Source organism: Rattus norvegicus, chromosome 9 (genome assembly GCF_021556685.1).
Source record: "Rattus norvegicus strain SHRSP/BbbUtx chromosome 9, alternate assembly SHRSP_T2T, whole genome shotgun sequence".
NCBI classification, from domain to species: Eukaryota; Metazoa; Chordata; class Mammalia; order Rodentia; family Muridae; genus Rattus; species Rattus norvegicus.
Genome location: NC_141542.1, coordinates 19,516,863 through 19,530,545, shown reverse-complemented (window position 1 = coordinate 19,530,545; position 13,683 = coordinate 19,516,863). Strand labels below are relative to the sequence as shown.

The following is a 13,683-nucleotide window of genomic DNA, read 5'->3' as shown; positions in this document are numbered from 1 at the left end:
CAGATATCTGTCATTTCAAAAGGGGGAAAATGAAGCCTGACTTTTCCCCCCACTTTATGCAAAACCAAGAATACTCCAGCATTGAGGCTTACAAATAAAAATATGCCAAGAAACTTCATAGAATATGCATTTCTCTTGTGTGTGCTCCTGACTGTGTGTGTGTTTTTTTTGTGTTTTGTGTGTGTTTTGTGTGTGTATGTGTGAGTGTGTGTGTATGTGTGTGAGTGTGTGTGTGAGTGTGTGTGTTTTGTGTGCATGTTTGTGTGTGTGTGTCTGTGTGTCTGTGTGTGTGTGTGTGTGTGTGTTTGTATGTGTCTGTGTGCACAAATGCTTCAATTATCTGCTATGGTGAATACTGTCCCCAACTCAATTATGAAGGTTAGTATTAAGCTGTGAGTAGTATATGGAGAGTGGTCACAAAAAATAATTAGGAGTCCTCTTCTGTTAAGTTGTCTGAGACTTCCAAATGCTGCATGCTGTGAGTGGGCCTCACATCTCAGCACACTAACTCTATTAAGTACAATTCCCGTGTGTTTTTCTTAAACAATTTTCTATGAAAACTTTAATAATTTTTTCTCCCATTCATTTTTTGTGGAGGGGACAAGGGTCTTTGTTTTTTTTTTTTTTTTCTTGCTTATTTAGGTCCACAGGATTTTCTGTAGCCTTTGAGGAAGTCCTAGACTTAGGACACTGGATCCATATAAGTTAGGGAATTAACCAGTTCACTGAGCACATATTTTGTTTGTTGGTTTCTGTTTTTCTTTTGAGATCTCACTGTGGGAACAGAGGAAGCCCTGAGGAAGTGCAGCCCTAAGTGGATGTGTGCTATAAACCTGATATGACCATGCCATGGACCCAAAGCCGTTTATCCATGGGGAAAAGGCAAAGGCCCCCATGCCCCTTGAGGCTCAGAGACATGCAAAAGCCTTCCCAGGATGACATTGATAGCCTGTGCAGAAAAAGTCTACTCTACCTTTCTCCCTGGCCCCATCTGGATGTTTACAGCCTGAAGACTGCTCCCTGCAGAGACTGCTCCTACTGAGATTAGCTAAATCTACCCCTTGTCAGTTACATATGCATAGTCCTCCCCTCCTTGTTTATCTGCATGTAATGCCCACCTACTTGTTTCCCTGTGCAACAGCCCTGCTTCCTGGCCAGCTCTATATAATAAACATGCTGAGCTTCTGGGATGCTGCATTTTCTCCAGCTCACGGACCCAGCCTTCCCCATGTATGTGTGTCCAATGTCATTCTTCATTTCCTCCTCACTCCTGGTCAGGCCCAAGTCCCTGGAGCCACGCAAAGGACTTGGCAATCTCAGTCTGCTCCACTTTGAAGGAAGTGCTTTCTAAACTGAAATCTAAAGCACACAGTGGGTTCAGCTCCCTCTCAAGTGTCTTTGGTGAGGGTTGTGGTGGGTGTGAGACCAGTTGCATTCTGACTATTGCAGAAGAGTAGAGGATTCACAGTTTGCTTTTGGTGAAGGTGAGCTCCCCAAGAGGCTATCATTGCCAACGTTTTCCCAAGTCACTTCTAGGAGGTCAACTGACTCCTAGGTGAGTCTTTGGTTACACTGCTTCAGTTTTCTGTGGCTACACTGTCCAAATGGCACCCACTGGTCACACATGGCTATTTGAGATGAACTAAACTTAGAACTAAAATCTGCCTCTTTAGTCACAGCAGGCAAACCAGGAGGCAAACAGCCAGCCAGAATCCATAGCCAGAAACACCGCAGATATAGAATATTTCTATCATCTAGAAATTTCTCCTGGACAGCAGTGGTCTAGGTTCTTGGTGTCTGGTTTTTCCTTCAGGGAGAATTACTTACCGTACTAATATCCAACGGTTTATTTTTAAAGCAACTTTACCACAATATGACTTACTCACCCCCAAATTAATCCAGTTTAAGTCTACAATGCAATGCTTCCCCATAAATCTACCTGAGTTCGTCTCTAGACCACGGAACAAAAGAACGAGAGTGTATGCAGTTATGTAAAATGGTATGCAACAGTATTGACCACTGCATAATTATACTGTAGTACTTTTGAATTCTTCAAAATTCAGGCTTTTTATTAAAAGTTGTACAAAAATAAATTATCCTAGAGTTGAGAAAATATTATACAGTATTTCATCTTGGCTTTATACTTCATTGAGACTTTAATATTTTTGCATCTTTTGCTAGTATCGTTAGATTCTTTATAAGAGTTTTATTTTGTGGAGTTGTTTTGTTTTTTTTTTTTTTTTTTTTTTTTTTTGCCGATCTGGTCACTATTTGATGCCATTTCAATGTTCTCAGGATTTTGATGAAAATAATACCAAATGATAAAGTGATATTCATATTCTTGAGCCATTTACATATGTATAAACAAACATATGGGAAGTTATGTATACATATTTCTATGCTATACTGTGTAGAATACAATTCTATTATATGTCAACATATACAGTTTGCTCAATATGATTTCTGTGAATGTTATCAGTCATAGGGAAATATTAAGAGCCTGAAGAAACATGCACAATATTTGCAGAATGCACATAAAATTGAAGATGGTATATAAGCAAAAATGTGAATTACAGCACTTACAGCTTTCATATCGAATGCAATTTAAAATGTTTAATAGATTAAAAATATTTAAATCATCTTTACCCACGTTCTTGTCTTTTTTCAACATGTGTCTCCTGGATAATTTTAATTATATATGCTGCTCAAGATCCTTTTGAAAACAGTAACCTAATGCCTTAAAAGTGTTTCTGATATTTCTGTTCACTTGATCACTGTTCAATAATTGTACCAAGTTGATAGCTGTAATTTTTTCTCACTTTAAGAATGTAACTTTCATGTGTGAGTATACACTTTTGATCCTAACTCTTTGGAGGCATAGGCAGGTAGATCTCTTTTTTGAAGTCAACATAGGAAAACCCTATCTTAAAAATCAATCAATAAATAAGCAAATAAATAGAAAGAATTTTAAATATTTGAAATTAATATGAACACAACCAGATCTTTAATAACAATTGATTTTTATTGCTGATAATTCATATAATCAATTTACAAAATGTTACATAGTGTCATATGGGAACTCAATTTCATCGTAAAATAAACCTGCTTTTCTCTTTTAATTGGTTGCTCTTAGTTAACATTTTCATACACATATATAATTTATTCTGATTATTCTCTCCCCCACATTGTCCCATTCCCTCCCCTATGACTTAAACATATACAGTCTTCTAAATTTAGGTTTCGATGTCTGATTTCTCTTTTATTTATTAAACATTCCTTTACTTTTCCATCTATAGTTTATGATATCTTAATAAGAAACCCATTCTGTCATTAGCATTATCTCAGTGCTTGGTAGGAGACATTGACATTCTTCAGTAGCTTGTCATCAGTGCAAGAAATGACATCGAGGTCTCTCTCTGTTTCTGTCTCTCTCTGTCTCTGTCTCTGTCTCCCTCTCGGTCTCTTCTGTCTCTCTGTCTCTCTGTCTCTCTCTGTCTCTCTGTCTCTCTGTCTCTCTCTCCATCTCCTCCCCAATTGTTTTGTTTTCTAGTATAAGGTCTCACACTTTAGTCTAGCCTTGAAGTCAAGGCAATCCACCTACCTCAGCCTTGTGAGTGTTGGGATTCCAGGCATACACCATGTTGCCCAGTGAATTTTGTGACTCTCGTACATCCCTTTACTATTTCTGAGTTATTTTTAATATTGCTGTGACCCTTTTCTAGCTTCTAGATGTAGATACATTAACTGTTTAGAAGGTTTTATTTTTAAAGATTTATTTATTTATGTACATGAGCACTCTGTTTGCGAGTGTGCCTGCCATGTCAGAAGAGAGCTTCAGACAGAAGAGGGCATTGGATCCCACTACAGATAGTTGTAGGTCACAATGTGGTTGCTGGGAATTGAACTTGGGAGCACTGGAAAAGAAGCACTCTTAACCACCAAGCCATCTCTCCAGCTGATAAAAAAGATTTTAAATTTCATTCTTTTTGTGTTTGTTTGCAATCTTTCTTCTTGAGAACACTGTGAAGGAATGTCCAAATGGTAATTAGTGGCGGTTGGTAGAAGGAGCCATATGTGTGATGCTGCCACATGTGTGAGGGTCTAGCAACAAGGTGCAGACCCAAGACCCCGGCCCGGTGCCCTGAGGCTCGCCTGCTGGACATGTGCTCTGAAGCACCATCAGGATGCCTTCAGGTGAGGAAAGGTGGTGGTGGCTTGCGCCCTGCTGTGCCGGCCTAGGATAGTGGCAACCACAATGACAATGTCCAAGCTGCAAGCCTGGGGCAGCTCGAAGCTCCAGAGGTGATGGCCTTGTGTAAGTCACCTTATGCCTGGGGGCCCGCAGAAGCCTCCCTGGGCCTTCACAGAGCCCTGAGGGAGGACTGATGGGCCTGGGCGAAGCCCAGAGCTCAGCACCTTGCAACTCCCTGTTTAGCCCTCCCCGTGTTGTATGCACCACGTAGTGGGCACACGTGTCCTTCCCACCCCGCCCTTCCACCGCGCCCGAGCTGGGCCTCAGGGCACGCAGAGCTCGTGGGTGAGCGCGGGGCCTGAGGGGACCGGGCGCGCGTTATATTTGGCGCCAGCAGCAGCGCGTGTGCCTGGGCGAGTTTTCCTTCCGCGGGTGCCGGCAGCCGGGGCGCCGCCGCCCAAGCTGACTCCTCTCTCTCCCTCTCCAACCCCGGCAGGGCCCAGAGGTGATTCTGCCTGAATGATGTCCTCCATGCTGGAGGCGAGCTCTTCGCAGGCGCCACGTGGCGAACAAAAAGAGAAAGAAAAAAAGAAAAGAAAAAGCAGAATAAGCGGCCAGGGAAGGGGGCGGTAACGGCGTTGGGGGTCACCTCGGCCACGGGAGGGTGCGCTATGACAGCGGTGGTGTTTCCAAGGGAGACTACAGCCTCGCAGTGTCCAGGAAAGAAGCCCAGGCCAGTCCTGCCAGGGTACATCCAGGCTTGGGGCTCGCGCGCACCTGGCCACCGGTCTGGTCCTCAGGGATAGCAAGCACCAAGCAGGGCGGGCTGCACCTTAAGAGCACAAAATAAAGAAAGAATATTAAAAGCAGTAAGGGAAAAAGGTCAAGTAACATATAAAGGCAGACCTATCAGAATCACACCAGACTTTTCGCCAGAAAATATGAAAGCCAGAAGATCTTGGACAGATGTCATACAGACACTAAGAGAACACAAATGCCAGCCCAGGTTACTGTATCCTGCAAAACTCTCAATTAACATAGATGGAGAAAACAAGATATTCCATGACAAAACCAAATTAACACAATATCTTTCTACAAATCCAGCACTACAAAGGATAATAAATGGTAAAGCCCAACATAAGGAGGCAAGCTATACCCTAGAAGAAGCAAGAAAATAATCGTCTTGGCAACAAAACAAAGAGAAGAAAAGCACAAATACATAACCTCACATCCAAATATGAATATAACAGGAAGCAATAATCACTATTCCTTAATATCTCTCAACATCAATGGCCTGAACTCCCCAATAAAAAGACATAGATTAACAAAGTGGATACACAACAAGGACCCTACATTCTGCTGCCTACAGGAAACACACCTCAGAGACAAAGACAGACACTACGTCAGAGTGAAAGGCTGGAAAACAACTTTCCAAGCAAATAGTCAGAAGAAGCAAGCTGGAGTAGTCATTCTAATATCAAATAAAATTAATTTTCAACTAAAATTCATCAAAAAAGATAAGGAAGGACACTTCATATTCATCAAAGGAAAAATCCACCGAGATGAACTTTCAATCCTATGCCCCAAATACAAAGGCACCTACATACGTAAAAGAAACCTTACTAAAGCTCAAAACACACATTGCACCTCACACAATAATATTAGGAGACTTCAACACCCCACTCTCATCAATGAACAGATCATGGAAACAGAAATTAAACAGAGACGTAGACAGACTAAGAGAAGTCATGAGCCAAATGGACTTAACAGATATTTATAGAACATTCTATCCTAAAGCAAAAGGATATAACTTCTTCTCAGCTCCTGATGGTACTTTCTCTAAAATTGACCATATAATTGGTCAAAAAACGGGCCTCAAAAGGTACAGAAAGATAGAAACAATCCCATGCGTGCTATCGGACCACCACGGCCTAAAACTGCTCTTCAATAACAATAAGGGAAGAATGCCCATATATAGGTGGAAATTGAACAATGCTCTACTCAATGATAACCTGGTCAAGGAAGAAATAAAGAAAGGAATTAAAGACTTTTTAGAATTTAATGAAAATGAAGGTACAACATACCCAAACTTATGGGACACAATGAAAGCTGTGCTAAGAGGAAAACTCATAGCGCTGAGTGCCTGCAGAAAGGAACAGGAAAGAGCATATGTCAGCAGCTTGACAGCACATCCAGAAGCTCTAGAACAAAAAGAAGCAAATACACTCGGAGGAGTAGAAGGCAGGAAATAATCAATCTCAGAGCTGAAATCAACCAAGTAGAAACAAAAAGGACCATAGAAAGAATCAACACAACCAAAAGTTGATTCTTTGAGAAAATCAACAAGATAGATAAACCCTTAGCCAGACTAACGAGAGGACACAGAGAGTATATCCAAATTAACAAAGTCAGAAATGAAAAGGGAGACATAACTACAGAATCAGAGGAAATTCAAAAAATCATCAGATCTTACTATAAAAACCTATATTCAACAAAACTTGAAAATCTGCAGGAAATGGACAATTTCCTAGGTACTGAAGTACCAGGTACTGAAGTTAAATCAGGAACAGATAAACCAGTTAAACAACCCCATAACTCCAAAGGAAATAGAAGCAGCCATTAAAGGTCTCCCAACCAAAAAGTGCCCAGGTCCAGACGGGTTTAGTGCAGAATTCTATCAGACCTTCATAGAAGACCTCATACCAATATTATTCAAACTATTCCACAAAATTGAAACAGATGGATCACTACCGAATACCTTCTACGAAGCCACAATTACTCTTATACCTAAACCACACAAGACCCAACAAAGAAAGAGAACATCAGACCAATTTCCCTTATGAATATCGACGCAAAAATACTCAATAAAATTCTGGCAAACCGAATCCAAGAGCACATCAAAACTATCATCCACCATGATCAAGTAGGCTTCATCCCAGGCATGCAGGGATTGTTTAATATACGGAAAACCATCAACGTGATCCATTATATAAACAAACTAAAAGAACAAAACCACATGATCATTTCATTAGATGCTGAGAAAGCATTTGACAAAATTCAACACCCCTTCATGATAAAAGCCCTGGAAAGAATAGGAATTCAAGGCCCATACCTAAGCATAGTAAAAGCCATATACAGCAAACCAGTTGCTAACATTAAACTAAATGGAGAGAAACTTGAAGCAATCCTACTAAAATCAGGGACTAGACAAGGTTGCCCACTCTCTCCCTACTTATTCAATATAGTTCTTGAAGTCCTAGCCAGAGCAATCAGACAACAAAAGGAGGTCAAGGGGTACAAATCAGAAAAGAAGAAGTCAAAATATCACTATTTGCAGATGATATGGTAGTATATTTAAGTGATCCCAAAAGTTCCACCAGAGAACTACTAAAGCTGATAAACAACTTCAGCAAAGTGGCTGGGTATAAAATTAACTCAAATAAATCAGTAGCCTTCCTCTACACAAAAGAGAAACAAGCCGAGAAAGAAATTAGGGAAACGACACCCTTCATAATAGACCCAAATAATATAAAGTACCTCGGTGTGACTTTAACCAAGCAAGTAAAAGATTTGTACAATAAGAACTTCAAGACTCTGAAGAAAGAAATAGAAGAAGACCTCAGAAGATGGAAATATCTCCCATGCTCATGGATTGGCAGGATTAATATAGTAAAAATGGCCATTTTACCAAAAGCGATCTACAGATTCAATGCAATCCCCATCAAAATACCAATCCAATTCTTCAAAGAGTTAGACAGAACAATTTGCAAATTCATCTGGAATAACAAAAAACCCAGGATAGCTAAAACTATCCTCAACAATAAAAGGACTTCAGGGGGAATCACTATCCCTGAACTCAAGCAGTATTACAGAGCAATAGTGATAAAAACTGCACGGTATTGGTACAGAGACAGACAGATAGACCAATGGAACAGAATTGAAGACCCAGAAATGAACCCACACACCTATGGGCACTTGATTTTTGACAAAGGAGCCAAAACCATCCAATGGAAAAAAGATAGCATTTTCAGCAAATGGTGCTGGTTCAACTGGAGGTCAACATGCAGAAGAATGCAGATCGATCCATGCATATCACCCTGTACAAAGCTTAAGTCCAAGTGGATCAAGGACCTCCACATCAAACCAGATACACTCAAACTAATAGAAGAAAACCTAGGGAAGCATCTGGAACACATGGGCACTGGAAAAAATTACCTGAACAAAACACCAATGGCTTATGCGCTAAGATCAAGAATCGACAAATGGGATCTCATAAAACTGCAAAGCTTCTGTAAGGCAAAGGACACTGTGGTTAGGACAAAACGGCAACCAACAGATTGGGAAAAGATCTTTACCAATCCTACAACAGATAGAGGCCTTATATCCAAAATATACAAAGAACTCAAGAAGTTAGACCGCAGGGAGACAAATAACCCTATTAAAAATGGGGTTCAGAGCTAAACAAAGAATTCACAGCTGAGGAATGCTGAATGGCTGAGAAACACCTAAAGAAATGTTCAACATTTTTAGTCATAAGAGAAATGCAAATCAAAACAACCTTGAGATTTCACCTCACACCAGTGATAATGGCTCAGATCAAAAACTCAGGTGACAGCAGATGCTGGCGAGGATGCGGAGAAAGAGGAACACTCCTCCATTGTTGGTGGGATTGCAGACTGGTACAACCATTCTGGAAATCAGTCTGGAGGTTTCTCAGAAAATTGGACATTGAACTGCCTGAGGATCCAGCTACACCTCTCTTGGGCATATACCCAAAAGATGCCCCAACATATAAAAAAGACACGTGCTACACTATGTTCATCACAGCCTTATGTATAATAGCCAGAAGCTGGAAAGAACCCAGATGCCCTTCAACAGAGGAATGGATACAGAAAATGTGGTACATCTACACAATGGAATATTACTCAGCTATCAAAAACAATGACTTTATGAAATTCGTAGGCAAATGGTCGGAACTGGAAAATATCATCCTGAGTGAGGTAACCCACTCACAGAAAAACACACATGGTATGCACTCATTGATAAGTGGCTATTAGCCCAAACGCTTGAATTACCCTAGATGCCTAGAACAAAGAAACTGAAGACGGATGATCAAAATGTGCATGCTTCACTCCTTCTCTAAAAGGGGAACAAGAATACCCTTGGCAGGGAAGAGAGAGGCAAAGATTAAAACAGACACAGAAGGAACAGCCATTCAGAGCCTGCCCCACATGTGGCCCATACATATACAGCCACCAATTAGACAAGATGGATGAAGCAAAGAAGTGCAGGCCGACAGGAGCCGGATGTAGATCACTCCTGAGAGACACTGCCAGTATACAGCAAACACAGAAGCGAATGCCAGCCGCAAACCACTGAACTGAGAATAGGACCCCCATTGAAGGAATCAGAGAAAGAACTGGAAGAGCTTGAAGGGGCTCGAGACCCCATATGTACAACAATGCCAAGCAACCAGAGCTTCCAGGGACTAAGCCAATACCGAAAGACTATACATGGACTGACCCTGGACTCTGACCTCATAGGTACCAATGAATATCCTAGTAAGAGCACCTAGTGGAAGGGAAAGCCCTGGGTCCTGCTAAGACTGAACCCCCAGTGAACTAGATTGTTGGGGGGAGGGCGGCAATGGGGGGAGGATGGGGAGGGGAACACCCATGAAGAAGGGGAGGGGGGAGGGGGATGTTTCCCCGGAAACCAGGAAAGGGAACAACACTCGAAATGTATATAAGAAATACTCAAGTTAATAAAAAAAAAAGGAATAGTGGTATTGCCTATATTGAATTCTGAGTTTAAAAATTATGGTTCATTTTTCTTTATTCCATAATGAAGCTTTTTATTAAGCTTTTGATTCACCATTACACACTTAGATGTACAGTACTAGGATCGTAGTAGGTGCTCAATAAATCTCTGACCATCGGGGAGGAGGAATGATAAGAAAGTATGTATTTTCTGTAAGTTCTGTCAGTTTTGGGAACAGGTGGTTTGAGGCTTACCAGTCATAGCTTGGTATCTTGTCCCACACAAGACAACTTGACAGAATCCCCTTTCTGGCCATTATGTTCAACTTATTTTTCTCTTAATCATTCTTGAAAATCATGGAAGTAATGTGGAAAATTGATAGTACCTGCAGTATAGCAAAAAAGGCCAGTCTAGATAGGTAAGCAGTTATGTTTCTCCATGAGCTGATGTCTTAAAACATCTAGATTTTAGGAATTTGGTGTTGTGTTTTCCAAAGATACATCTTACAACATACAGATAACATCGTAATAGAATAAAGGAATCTTTTGATTTAGCACCAAATTCCATAAAGCAATGACTACTGCACAGCTCTCTTGGCCATATGAATTACAGAAATTATATTTCACTTTTTTTAAAGAAATAACGAAAGTACTTAAGGTTGAAAAAAGCCCATTGTAAAAGGTCCCTGTGGTGTTTCTCTTTGGTTTCTTGTGCTCTTTCTAGAGGACAACTTTAAGAAGTCAGTGAAGCCAGGTTGTCATTGTGGTCAGGCAGTCATGAGCAGATGGTTAAGTGATGTGCTAGGGCCCCATAGGCCAGTGAGCCCAGCTGAAGAGGAGAGGCTAGACAGTGAGCCTGACTGAAGAGCACAGGCTAGCCAGTGAGCCTGACTGAAGAGCAGAGGCTAGTCAGTGAGCCTGACTGAAAAGCAGAGGCTAGCCAGTGAGCCCAGCTGAAGAGGAGAGGCTAGCCAGTGAGCCTGACTGAAGAGCACAGGCTAGCCAGTGAACCTGACTGTAGAGCAGAGGCTAGACAGTGAGCCTGACTGTAGAGCAGAGCCTAGCCAGTGAGCCTGACTGAAGAGCAGAGACCAGCCAGTGAGCCTGACTGAAGAGCAAAGGCTAGCCAGTGAGCCTGACTGAAGAGCAAAGGGTAGGCAGTGAGCCTGACTGAAGAGCAGAGGCTAGCCAGTGAGCCTAACTGAAGAGCAGAGGCTACACAGTGAGCCTGACTGAAGAGCAGAGGCTAGACAGTGAGCCTGAGTAAAGAGCAGAGGCTAATCAGTGAGCCTGACTGAAGAGCAGAGGCTAGCCAGTGAGCCTGACTGAAGAGCAGAGGCTAGCCAGTGAGCCAAGCTGAAGGCTGAAGAGCACAAGCTAGCCAGTGAGCGAGGCTGAAGGCTGAAGAGCAGTGATTTTAACCTTTATTTCTAAGTTCTTCAGTTTTCCTAAAAGACAAAAGTTTGCCTCCATAAAGTTTGACTTAGAAGGTTCTCCTTGCTCCCTTCTTCTTATCTTCTTTCCTCTTGGTCTTATGACACAATAATTTCCTTACTCTTAATGCCTTACTCTCAACACTATGCCTTTACTTCTATGTTCTTCTTGAGTTCTGTTCTCTTCAGTTCAGTTCTGTCTAAAAAGCTTCTCTCTCTTTGTCATCAGCATTTGTATATCTTTCTGAACACAGCATCACATAGTGAAAAGTTCACCACAAGTTTGCACAGGAATTCAAATCATAAGTTGGATAATCAGTTTACGACAGAGAATGTTTACATGCATATACATGAAGAGTAATCATCAGGATAAACCATCATCATCTGTCACTAGCTCTGCACGTTCATGGAGAGTTAAAAACTGTAATTTTTATGAGAAAAGAATAAGTGAAATTACCTATAGGCAAATTCAGTCAATTATTTATGTTCAGTCCTTGCACCTATAGTAAATCATTAGTTCTCTTTATGAACCTTGGTTAATTGGTTTATACCCTCTTAGGATGGGCTCTAATATGTAGATGCCTCCTTGGTATTGCAGAAGCAATTCACTCATGACACTTTAAGAATGGCAGGGTTCTCAATGCAATTTTGATTACCAGAAAGAACATAATAGCAGTCCTATTATAAAAGCTTAAAGTTACTAATCTAATTTTAGGAATTCTTATCGAACCATCATTAGGAATTAAGAAATCATCTATTTGTCTATACATCATCACTCCAAGACAATACATCTTCGTTGCTCTGTGGTGATCTGCTCAAAAGAGTGGGGTAAAGAGCATGACAAACACAGGGGCAGATGCTTGCAGCCAACCATTCAGCTGAGAGCAGGGTCCCCATTGGAGGAGTAAGAGAAAGGATTGAGGGAGCTGAAAGGGTTTACAGCCCCATAAGAACAACACTAAAAAACACCCAGAGCTCCCAGGGCCGAGACCACCATCGAAAGAGTACACATGGACAGACCTATGGCTACAGCTGCATATGTAGAAGAGGATGGCCTTCTTGGGCACAAATGGGAGGAGAAGCCCTTGCTCTTGTCAAGGCTTGATGCCACAGTATAGGATAAACCAGAACAGGGAGGCAAGGAGAGCTGGATATTTGGGTGGGTGTGGTATGACCCTCATAGTAGAAGGGGGAGGCGTGCTATAAGGGGTTTTTTGGATGGGAAACCAGGAAAAGGGATAACATTGGAAATGTAACAAAAGCCCTCTCTGGATGGACAGAGGCTAAGGTGCTCTGAGTCCCTACTTCCCTGCTGCCTCCCTTTGATCGCAACTGTGGTGCATGGTGTCAGTCTGGGAGTCCCCATGGGCTGCTGCTGGCACTGGTCCTGGTGTTCAGGGCCAAGAGCATGATGAGCAAGGAGCACATGGTTTGTCTCGATTCAGAGCAGGGCGAGTGGCAACCAGAGGACAAGGACAGCTTCCTGTACAATCATGAGGTCTTCCTGGGCAAGGAGGACTCCAGGACCTTTGATCAGCTAAGCCTGGATGAGAGCAGGAGAGGCTGGGGAAAATTGTTGATCCAATTGACAATGATGGAGGTGGCCTTGTTACTACTGAAGACCTGAAAGTTTGGGTCAAACAGGTACAGAAAAGGTATATCAACCATAATGTGGCTAAACTCTGGAAGGATTATGATAGGGACATAGAGGAAAAGATCTCCTGGGAAGAATATAAGCAGGCCACCTATGGCTACTACCTGGGACACCTTGCTGAATTCCAAGATAGCTCTGATCATCACAACTTTAAAACGTTGCCTCCACGAGATGAGAGGAGGTTTAAGGCCTTGACGGTGACCTGACAGCTACTCAGATCGGGTTCATTGCTTTTCTACACTAAGAGGATTTAGAACATATGAGGAGATTGTAGTTCTGGAAACCCTGGAGGATATCAACAAGAACGGGATGGTTTTGTGGACTAGGATGAGTACATTGTGGACATCTTTTTCCCATGAGAACAATTGCCCTAAGACAGACTGGGTTTTGTCTGGGGAGCAGTTCAATGATTTCCCAGATCTGAACAAGGATGGGAAGCTGGACTAGGATGAGATTCACCACTGGATCCTCCCTCAGAACTATGAGCATGCACAGGCTGAGGCCCATCATCTGGTGTATGAGTCAGACGAAAACAAGCATGAGATGCTGTCCAAGGAGGAGATTCTAGACAACTGGACCATGTTTGAGGGAAGCCAAGCCACCAATTATGCGGATGATCTTATCAAAAATCATGATGAATTTTGA

General features: G+C 41.9%; 1 pseudogene; it reads left to right on the top strand.

The window, feature by feature from the left end:
- Positions 1-12,792: 12,792 nt before the first annotated feature.
- On the top strand, positions 12,793-13,683 carry LOC134480452 (reticulocalbin-1-like; annotated as a pseudogene).